We start from the raw sequence: 10,923 nt of genomic DNA on the forward strand, positions 1-10,923 counted from the left end.
AACAAACATGTATTTTCAAAAGATGGTAACTACAGTGTAAAAGACTTATATACAATAAAAAAAAACTACAATATATGATAAGCCTTTAGCTGCTCAGTCTTCGATGTGGTGTACCTTGGAAATTTCCCTGAGTTCAGGAGCTGTGAAGTGTCTCTTTCTTGATTTATGTTTTTTCTGCAGCGTAGGGTTGTTTTTGAGATGAAACATTGGGACCACGTTATCTCTGCCCTCCTCAGCTAGGCTCTCATCGGCAGGCTGTGATGAAGCAGTGGCCATATGCGTTAGAGCCAGGCACACGTCACCCACCTTTAGCTGGCGGCATTGTAGTCTGCAGGTTTGATTTGTATGTTGAGGGTTACAGGAGGACCAGCCATGTCCACAAACGAAGAAGGGCAGCCCTTCACTCACTTCCAGAGACAACTGTAGAGAAATGTAAACATTTTAATCATAATTAACTCCTTCTGTCCTTCCATTAACCTGTTCAAAACACAAAAACAGCCTTGGTTGGGCACATATTTCTTTGTGTTTGACAGATGGTTGCTATAAGAAGTCCACTTCCAGAACAAAAAATTACAGATCATTTACTCACCCCCTTGTCATCCACATATTCATGTCTTTCTTTCTTCAGTTGTCAAGAAATAGTTTTTTGAGGAAAACATTTTAGGATTTCTGTCCACATAGTGGACTTCAATGGTGCCCCCAAGTTTGAACTTCCAAAATGCAGTTTAAATGGAGCTTTAAAGTGCTCTAAATGATGCAAGGAAGAAGGGTCTTATCTAGCAAAACAATGGGTTCATTTCTAAAAAAGTTCACAATTTATATACTTTTTAACCTCAAATGCTAATCTTGTCTAGCTCTGCGTCAACTCATGAAGGTTCATGAAAGTTAGGGCATGTCGAAAAACTCCCATCTCATTTTCTTCTCAAACTTCAAAATCATCCTACATCGCTGTTTTACCTTTTTTGTAAAGGGCATTTGATCTTCTTTGTATTGTCACTTTTTAAACACTGGGTCGGTAATTCTGCAGCGATGTAGGACATTGACATACCCTAACTGGCTTGAACTGGAATATACAGATTTCACGCAGAGCTAGACAAAATGAGCATTTGATGTCAAAAAGTATATATTTTTTTTAGAAAATATCCAGTTTGACTAGATAAGACCCTTATTCCTCAGCTGGGATCATTTAGAGCCCTTTGAAGCTGCATTTAAACTACATTTTGGAAGTTCAAACTCAGGGCACCATAGAAGTCCACTATATGGAGAAAAATCCTGAAATGTTTTTCCTCAAACTTTTTCCTCAACTTCTTCATGACTGAAGAAAAAAAAAACATGATCATCTTGGGGGACAAGGGGATGAGTAAATGCCCTGCTGAAAAAAACAGCTAAAACCAGCCTAGGCTGGTTTTAGCTGGTCATAGCTGGTCAGCAGACTGGTTTTAGAGGGGTTTTGGCAACTTTCCCAGCCTGGCTAGGGAAACCACAAGCTAAAACCAGGCTGGGAGACCATAGCATCGTGTTCAAAAATGACCAACGAGTTTCGATATTTGTCCTATTTAAAACTCGACTCTTCTGTAGTTATATCGTGTACTAAGACCGGCGGAAAATGTAAAGCGTTCCTTGTTGGAAGTTACCCAGCTGGGAACTAATTTCAGGCGCTGCGTGATATTACTGCACCTGCTGCGTCCATATTACGGCAGCAAACTTCCTTCACTATTACGCCGGAATGGGAGTGTAGTTCCTAATCTTATCGGCCTAGAAAATCGCAGCTTTACATTTTTCGCCGGTCTTAGTACACGATATAACTCCAGAAGAGTCAAGTTTTAAATACAACAAATATCGAAAGTTGTTGGCCATTTTTGAATGCGATGCTATTGGTCTAATAGGATTCAATGATCTATGCTAAGCTATGCTAAAAGTGATATCGCCAGAACAGGAGAACGGCTGAATGGATTTAAAAACGGTAAAACTCATTTTATTAACTCTGGGGGGAGTTGGAGAATGAGCCTAGCCAGCCTGGGAAAGTGGCCAAAACCCCTCTAAAACCAGCCTGCTTACCAGCTATGACTGGTTTTAGCTTTTTTTTTTCAGCAGGGGTGTGAGTGCTTACCTGTGAGTGGTCATGCTCAATCTCCACATGTAAACTTGAGAGTGTTGGGGTATATGAGGGAGTCATCTTCAACACAGTAAAACGCTTCAGCGTCAGCCCAGGATGTAATTGAGCACACCGCTCCAAATCCTCCATCTTTAAATCCTCCACCCGCTTCAGTCGACCGCCCTCAAGCTCCACCAAAGAGCCTTCAGCAAAGCGGCGGAGAAACCACAGGGCAGAAGATGAGGAGGTAGACTGTGTGCCGGTGTATGTTTGCTGACTGTGTTTTTCTGCTTCTGCTCTCCAGACCAGCAGAGGGAGCTCTTCTCTTCTTTGCTTCTCACTTTGCAACTTTAATTCTTCAGGCACAGCATGAGAAGAGTGGTTCAAATCCAGAGGCTGGTGATGGCTGTACTCAGTATTGTGTTTAAAATATTCTTTATAAGAATCTGTATGTAAAAGAGAACCCAGAAGTGGGTTGTTTTTCACATAATGTCTCTCGCTGTCTCTCTTGGAGCAGATTCTCTGACTTTGTGGTTCAAAAGGGTGATATCTCGGTCTCTCCTTTGGCATGCACATTTTGACTTCTTCAGTAGGAATATCTCTTCTTAAAGAATCCCTAACAACCCCTCTATAAAAAAATGAAGCTGACAATGGGTCGATTGGTGGATTATGCAGCTTTCTGAAACCTTTGACAAGTCCATGTCCTACTTCTGGAGGTAAATAACTCCAGTATGAAGCACCCCTTCCAATACCGTGCAGCGTATTAGGGTCAGCGACAAGTGACTTTGATGAAGGTGGTAGATATCTACTGCTAGGAGAGTTCAGGCTCGGGGAAGGGTGGATCTGATTTGCTCCTAGAACACATGAGAGGTTTGGGGTCGTAACAGAGCCTAAATCACACCTGTAAGTATACAAGTTAAATCCATCTGTGACAACATCAGGGGTGGATTCCCGCACTTGTCTAGATCTTCTGAATAATAAATCCTGATTCCAAAAGGGTGAAGGGGTTTTAAAAATGGGTTCGGACGACTGTCCATTTGGTACAGAATCCCATTTTTCTAAGACTGAAGAGGAACTTGTATTTTTTGCCATGAGCACAACAAAGATTGTGCAGTATCACATTTGACATAAAGTGCTGTTCTCCTTTTTTTCTGTTTAAAACGACTTGTTTAGTAGTTGTGGAAAAATGTCAATAACATTTGATTGTTCATGGTGGAAATTTGCTTTGGGGACGGGATGAGACCATTTGAATTGTTTTCAGAAAACATTATGAAGATATATTGAGTGCATTAATACTTGCTGGATGATTAGAGTTCAGTTGAGTGGGTACTAGCAGTTCTTGTGATGGGAAAATGATTTATAATTCATAGAAGAATTGTGGCATCAGACTGGGGAACTATTGAGTATTTTCCAATGCTAAGAATTTCTGAAAAAGAAAAAAAGAGTAAATTAGTGCATCTATTTTGACATTGTACACTGTGTAGGATGCACATTTTTCAGCCCCCAAAAAACTCATATAGAGAATACTGCAAATTTTGCAATTATTATTTATTGTGGTTTATAATTTATAGTAGTTTTTAACCATTGTTCTTTATTTTAAGGCTAAACACAGCAGGCGAATATGGTAAAAAAAAAAAAAAAAAACTAATAGTTATCACCTTACTTACTCAGTTGATTGATTACATTGATAATTGCAAACATTTTTTATTTTAAATGTTAGGTTTTAATATGCAAATGAGGCATTATTAATGAAATATGCATTAATTTGCATACATTTCTAGTACAAAAATCTAAACACTGGATGAAGTCAGTTTCAAAATTCTTGTTTAATTTGTTTGATATATTAGAGTAAAATGTTTTTACAGAAGGAATTTTGGGTATCTCATTTTGTCACTCCATAACTCATAAAAAAAAGCAGAAAATGGGCTTTAAAAATCTGTATTGTAATTTAAATCTATTGACACAAATAGATAAAGTGCTATAAAAGAAACAGTTAATGGTGTTTTTTGGATGTTTTCTTTCCACTATAGTCTGAAAAAACACTTTATGAAAAACCAAAAAGCCCAAAATCTCAAACTTGATAGGTGCATGAAAAAAGTAATAATCCCGTTAGGTAAACAGTTAACATTTAAGTAACTAACAGGGCACCACTAAAATACAGATTTGATTGTGGAATAAGTAAATATTGGGTAACAATTACACATACAAATAGGATATTTTTACAATAGAAATAATGTAATGCTCCTTTTGTGTAATGTTGCATACACACCAATAGGTGTCAGTATAAAGTCTAAGACCACTGTTGTATCAGTCAATGAAACAAACCAAAACGACTTTAAATTCAACATGAAATCAAAATGGACCCTATTTACTTTCTTTTCCCAAATTGTTTATTTTTTAGGTCCTTTATGCCAAAGACTGGGTAACTAGTCTTATTTTGTAATGCTTGCATGCAAACACCTGACACCATTCTAATATGTAACGCCAAATTTTAATGATTCAGTCAATTACAGGATAAAATCAAACCTCGTCCTACATTTACTCTCACTGAATATCCTGTTTCACTCAAAAATACATACTTTTTTTATTTACATGGCATCAAGGTAGTGTAATCTTCATTAGAAAATTAAAATTTTATGGCTCTTTTTTAATGTTTCTTAAAATTTGCTTTAACTGGGAAAATAGTTTTTTTTTTCTTCAAGTGTAACCCTGTGGTAATGGTGCTCTAGACTTTCCAAGTGTCTCTTCGCTAACGATTTGATAGCTTAATGGTACACTAATAACAGCATTCAGTGCCAGACGACCTACCTCTCTGCAGCTTTTAGTCTACAAACTTCAGTCTGCCCCCTGTCAGGGCGTTTCTATGGTAACAAATTTTCCATAATAACAGTGCATGTTTGACTGTCATGAGGGTCAAGAGTGAAATAACTATAGCAAGTGGGAAAGGTTACAAATGCACCCTGTTTTGGAATGATATGAATTTGACCTCATTTCTGAATGAGATTTGCAAAATTTCTTTCGGTTCTGAACCCAAACTCAGTGTTAGACTTATGAAAGTTTTCAGTTCCCACACTTTCAGAAAGCCATGATACCTATCACACTTTATCACCTGAGGTATGGACTGTGGAAGGAGGTATTTACCTACTCAAACTCTTTAGCTGTTTATTCAAATGAAATGACTAATACTGTCATACAGTATTTATAGCCCTCAATCTACACATAAATTTTTCAAGTAATGCTATACAGAACTTTAACACTATTTGAATAAGTGATAGGCAAATTAAAGAATTGCTCATTTCTATGACAGCGGATAGATTTTTTAAAGGCAAAAAGTGAATATTTATCATGGAATGCCATGACATGTAAATTACAGTATAAAGATCTGAAATTCTCCTAAATTCTGCTACCATCTACAGTATGATTAACCTATTCTTCGCTAAAATTGAGAGAAGTCGAGGAATTCTAGAGTATCTGCAAAATGTCTTTTTGTTTTGTAATTTAAAAAAACAATATAACCACAATATACCTTGCATATTGTTAAAGATGAGGTTCTGACTCTGCTAATGACATGTTCTCTCTAAAGCTAAATATACAATTGTTCAGTTCTGTGCAAATTAAATAATGTAGGCTGACTTATGAAAGCAGAAGTGTTATGAAATGAAAAATGACATTTATTAAATAGTTTTCAATAGTTATTTCAAAACAGCATAACTTGCACTTAAATATTGCATTTTTGCAAATGAAATAAGCATTTATGAAAATTCTAAAGTGCATAATTTTGACTATAGAGAATAATATAGAGAAGTGGCACTGCACACACAAATTTTAATACTCCAAAAACACCTACCTTCAGATTGCTTTACATGGTATAAAGGTCTGCGCTGATGAAATGCTGTGCATCCAGTTGTGATGCTGACTTGCATATAAACTCTTATTTTCATTCCTCCTACTCTCTCTCAGTTTCTCCCACTCTCCTCTCGACTCTGTCTGACGGCTGATGCTCTCTCTCTCTCTCTCTCTCTCTCTCTCTCTCTCTCTCTCTCTCTCTCTCTCTCTCTCTCTCTCTCTCTCTCTCTCTCTCTCTCTCTCTCTCTCTCTCTCTCTCTCTCACACACTCTCTCTGTATCTCTCACCAAGTCTTTTAAATATATTTTGTAGTGTATAGCTATAGAGTTGCTTTACACTATTATTTGCACAAATTTGTGTAAGCGGTGCTTTTCTGTGCAAAACTTACTGGTTCACTATATTGCCAAAAGTATTGAGTCACCCCCTTCTAATAAACAGGTTTGTCTACTTTAGTAATTTCCATGAGTTCAAATCTTAATGTTTAAGCATATAATGATATTCTAGGGAATTGTGTGATTTTAATTTTATAGCAACAGTTTGGACAGGACTCCTTTCTATTCTCACATCTGTGAATGAGGCAAGGTTCAAAAAGAAATGATTGATTCAGTCAGTGTGTCGGCAGTAAGCAAAGTCCTAACCTCAGCTGAACACCTCTAGTGTGACTTAAAATACAGACCTTGAGCCATAAACTCATCACTAAACACCAATGACTTGTACATACACTATGGACAAAAGTAATGGGACACCCCCTTCTTTAGATCAGAAAAGGGCACTTCCAAAACTGTGGCAACAAAGATGGAAACATGATTCATGTATTTAAATAATGTATTTCCATCTCTGTTGCAACAGTTTTGGAAGTGTCTAAAGTGACTACCCATTTGTATAAGTCATTTGTGTTTGGTGAAGACTTTTTGGCTCAAGGTCTGCATTTAAAGTCACACCAGAGGTGTTCAAGTGGGATTAGGACTTGGCTTAATGCAGACCAGTCAAATTCTTCCACACTGACTGAATCAATCATTTAATTCTGACCATTGCCTAAAACACAGATGCATCGTCTTGTTAGAAGAGGAAGGGGTCATGTCTAAACTGTTGCTATAAAATTAAAATCACAAAATTCCCTAGATTATTATTATTATTATTATTGTTATTATTATTATTATTATTATTATTATTATTATTATATGCTTAAACATTAAGATTTGTACTCATAGAAATGACTAAAGTAGTCAAACCTGTTCATTAGAAGGGGGTGTTGGCAATATAGTGTATATGTGTTCTGAGTAAAACCCAGGGTGTTGTCATATGGTTGCTAAGATTTTCTGGGTGTTCTGCGAGGTTGGCAGGGTGTTCCTATGCGGATGTCAAGGTGTTTTGTGTGGTTGTTAGCACATTGCTAAGCAGTTGTTAGAGTGTTCTGGGCAGTTGCCAGGGATTTGTAATGGTAACGGTTACTGAGGTGTTGTATGTGATTGTTCATGTGTTGCTATGGAGTTGCTAGGGTAGAAGCCAGGGTGTTGTTCAGGTGTTCTGAGTTTTTAATACATAAAACATGTATACTTAATACATTTCTAACAAATTGCTAGGATTTCTGGGTGGTATCTGTGTTGTGCGTGGTTGTCAGCATATTCCTATGCAGTTGCTAGGGTGTTTCAGGTTGTTGCTATGAAGTTAGTAAGGGGTTCTAACTGTTTTTAGTGTGTCAAACTTGCAACGCAAGGGTAGATGCAACAGTATTTTTAATGGTTGGTTGCTAAGGTGTTCTGAGTTTGTATACGGTTGCTAGGGCATTATGGGTTATTGGAAGGTTGCTTTCAATTATGGTGTTTGTGTGCTTGTTTACAAGCAGTTGTTAGGGCCTTCTAGATGGCTGAAATGGAATTGTAATCTAATGTAAAAGTGCTGTATATACTTGTTACTGTGTTGCTTTGCAGTTGCTATAGTAGAAGCCACACCTCGTCATAAGGTTGCTATGGTGTTCTGAGTTAATGTTAATGACTTTCTAAACAGTTGCTAGGGTTTTTGGGTGGTATCTAGGGTGTTCTGAGTGGTTGGCAGAATGCTACTTTGTCAACACAATACTATATAGCTGCTAGAGTGTTGTGGGTGGTTGCCAGGGTATTGCTATGCAGTTGATAAGGTGTTCTGGCTGTTTTTAGCATGTTGCAATGAAGTAGGGTATATGCCCCAGGGTGTTTTAAATGGTTGCTAAAGTGTTGACAGGATGTTCCTGTGAAGTTGTTAAGGTGTTTTGTGTGGTTGTTAGCACATTGCTAAGCATTTGTTAGAGTATTCTGGGGAGTTGCCATTGATTTGTAATGCGGTTGATGCAGCTGCTAGGGTAGAAGCCAGGGTGTTCATAGTTTTTAATACATTATACATGTATAATTAATACATTTCTAACCAATTGCTAGATCTGGGTGGTTGCCAGGGTATTCCTATGCAGTTGCTAGGGTGTTTCAGGCTGTTGCTGTGGTGTTGCTATGAAGTTAATAAGGGGTTCTGACTGTTTTTTAGCATGTTGCAAACTTGCAAATCAAGGGTGGATGCAAAGGTGTTTTTAAATGTTTGGTTGCTAAGGTGTTTTTGAGTTTGTATAGGGTTGCTAGGGAATTCTGTGTCGTTGTAAGGATGTTTCTGTGTATTTGGGTGTTTGTGTGGTTGTTTACACATTGCTAAGCACTTGTTAGGGCATTCTAGGTGGCTACCAGGGCATTATACGTAATCTAATGTAAAGGTGTTGTATATAATTGTTGCTTTACAGTTGCTATAGTAGAAGCCACACCTCGTCATAAAGTTGCTATGGTGTTCTGAGTTAATGGTAATGGCTTTCTGAACAGTTGCTAGGGTTTCTGGGTGGTATCTAGGGTGTTCTGAGTGGTTGGCAGAATGGTACTTTGTCAACACAATGCCATATAGCTGTTAGAGAGTTGTGGGTGGTTGCCAGGGTATTGCTATGCAGTTGCTAAGGTGTTCTGAATGTTTTTAGCATGTTGCCAGGGTAGATGGCCGAAGGTGTTTTTAAATGGTTGCTCAGGTGTTCTGAGTTTGTATACAGTTGCTAGGATTTCCCGGTGGTTGACAGTATGTTCCTGAAGTGTTCCTGAGTGGATGTTGACACAACTCTATGCAGTTTCTAAAGTATTGTGGGTTGTTGCCAAGGCGTTCTGAGTGGTTGTTAGCACTTTGCTATGTGGTTGTTAGGGTTTTGTGTCTCTTGCAACGGTGTTTCTGTACATTTAGTAAGGCATTGTAAATGCTTGTCAGTATGTTATTATGCAGTTTCTGGGATGTTCTAGGTTGTCACTGTGTATAAAGTCTGACTGTTTTTAGCTTATTGCAGTACAGTTGACAGGGCAGGCCAGATTGTTGTTTTATAGTTTCTAAGGCATTCTCAATGAATGATAATGCATTTATGCAGTTGCTAGGATTTCTGAGTGGTATCTATGGTGTTCTAGACTGTTGGAAGGATGTTACTATGTGGTTGCTAAAGTGTTATTATAAGGGCAGATGCCAGTGTCTTGTTATATGGTTTTCAAGCTTTGTGGTTTCTAGGGTTTTGTGTATTTTGTGTGGCTATTTAGTTGCCATGGTGTTGCTATGCAGTCGAATTTTTTTTTTTTTCATGTTGCAATGCAGATGTAAGGGAAGATGACAAGGTGTTGTTATATGGTTGCTAAGGTATTCCAAGTGGTTTATATGTCGTTGTTAGGGCGTGCCAGGTTGTATGCAGCTGATAAGGTGTTGAGGGTTACTTGTTATTACATTCATATGCAGTTCATGGGGTTTTCCAGAATGTTGCTGTGAGGTTGTGAATGTGTTCTCTGGAGTTGATGGTGTTGCTATGCAGTTATTAAGGTGTTTTGAACAATTGTTAGCATGTTTTTATGTACAGTAGGTAGATGGCACATTCAACTAGGACTGTGTTTCTCAACCCTGGTTCTGGGCGCCCCCCAACACTGCACATTTTGGTTGATAGTGGGTGATAGTGTGCTAGTGGTTGTTACAGTGTTCTGGTGGTTGTTAAGGTATTCTAAGTGGTTGTTAGGGTGTTCAGAGTGGTTGCTAGTGTGTTTTGAGTAATTGTTAGGATGTTCTGAGTGGTATTTAGGGTGTTCTTATTGGTTACTAGTGTGTCTAGGTGGTTGTTGGGGTGTTTTTATTGGTTACTAGTGTGTTGTTATGGGGTAACAAGGTGCTCTGAGTGGCTGTTACAGTGTTCTGCTTGGTTGTTAGAGTGTTCTGATAGGTTGTGAGGGTGTTCTTATTGGTTAGTAGTGTGTTGATATGGGGTAACAAGATTTTCTGAGTGGTTGTTATGGTGTTCTGTGTGGTTGTTATGGTGTTCTTATTGGTCAGTAATGTGTTGATATGGGGTAACAAGGTGTTCTGTGTGGTTGTTTGGTGTTCTGGGTAGTTGTTACAGTGTTCTGCTTGGTTGTTAGGGTGTTCTGAGTGGATGTTAGGGTGTTCTAGATGTTGTTAGGTTGTTCTTATTGGTTACTAGTGTGCTGATATGAGGTAACACAATGTTTTGAGTGGTTCCTAGGGTGTTCTGAGTGGTTGCTATGGCACTCTGGATGTTGTTAGGTTGTTCTTATTGGTTACTAGTGTGCTGATATGGGGTAACACAATGTTTTGAGTGGTTGTTAGGGTGTTCTTGGTGGTTGTTAGGGTGTTCTGAGTGGTTTTATGGGTGTTCTGTGTGGTTGTTAGGGTGTTCTAGATGTTGTTAGGTTGTTCTTATTGGTTACTAGTGTGCTGATATGGGGTAACACAATGTTTTGAGTGGTTGTTAGGGTGTTCTTGGTGGTTGTTAGGGTGTTCTGAGTGGTTTTATTGGTGTTCTGTGTGGTTGTTAGGGTGTTCTAGATGTTGTTAGGTTGTTCTTATTGGTTACCACTGTGTTGATATGGGGTAACACAATGTTTTGTGTGGTTGTTAGGGTGTTCTTGGCGGTTGTTAGGGTGTTCTGGGTGGTTGTT

This window comes from Garra rufa, chromosome 20 (genome assembly GCF_049309525.1).
Source record: "Garra rufa chromosome 20, GarRuf1.0, whole genome shotgun sequence".
Taxonomy (NCBI): domain Eukaryota; kingdom Metazoa; phylum Chordata; class Actinopteri; order Cypriniformes; family Cyprinidae; genus Garra; species Garra rufa.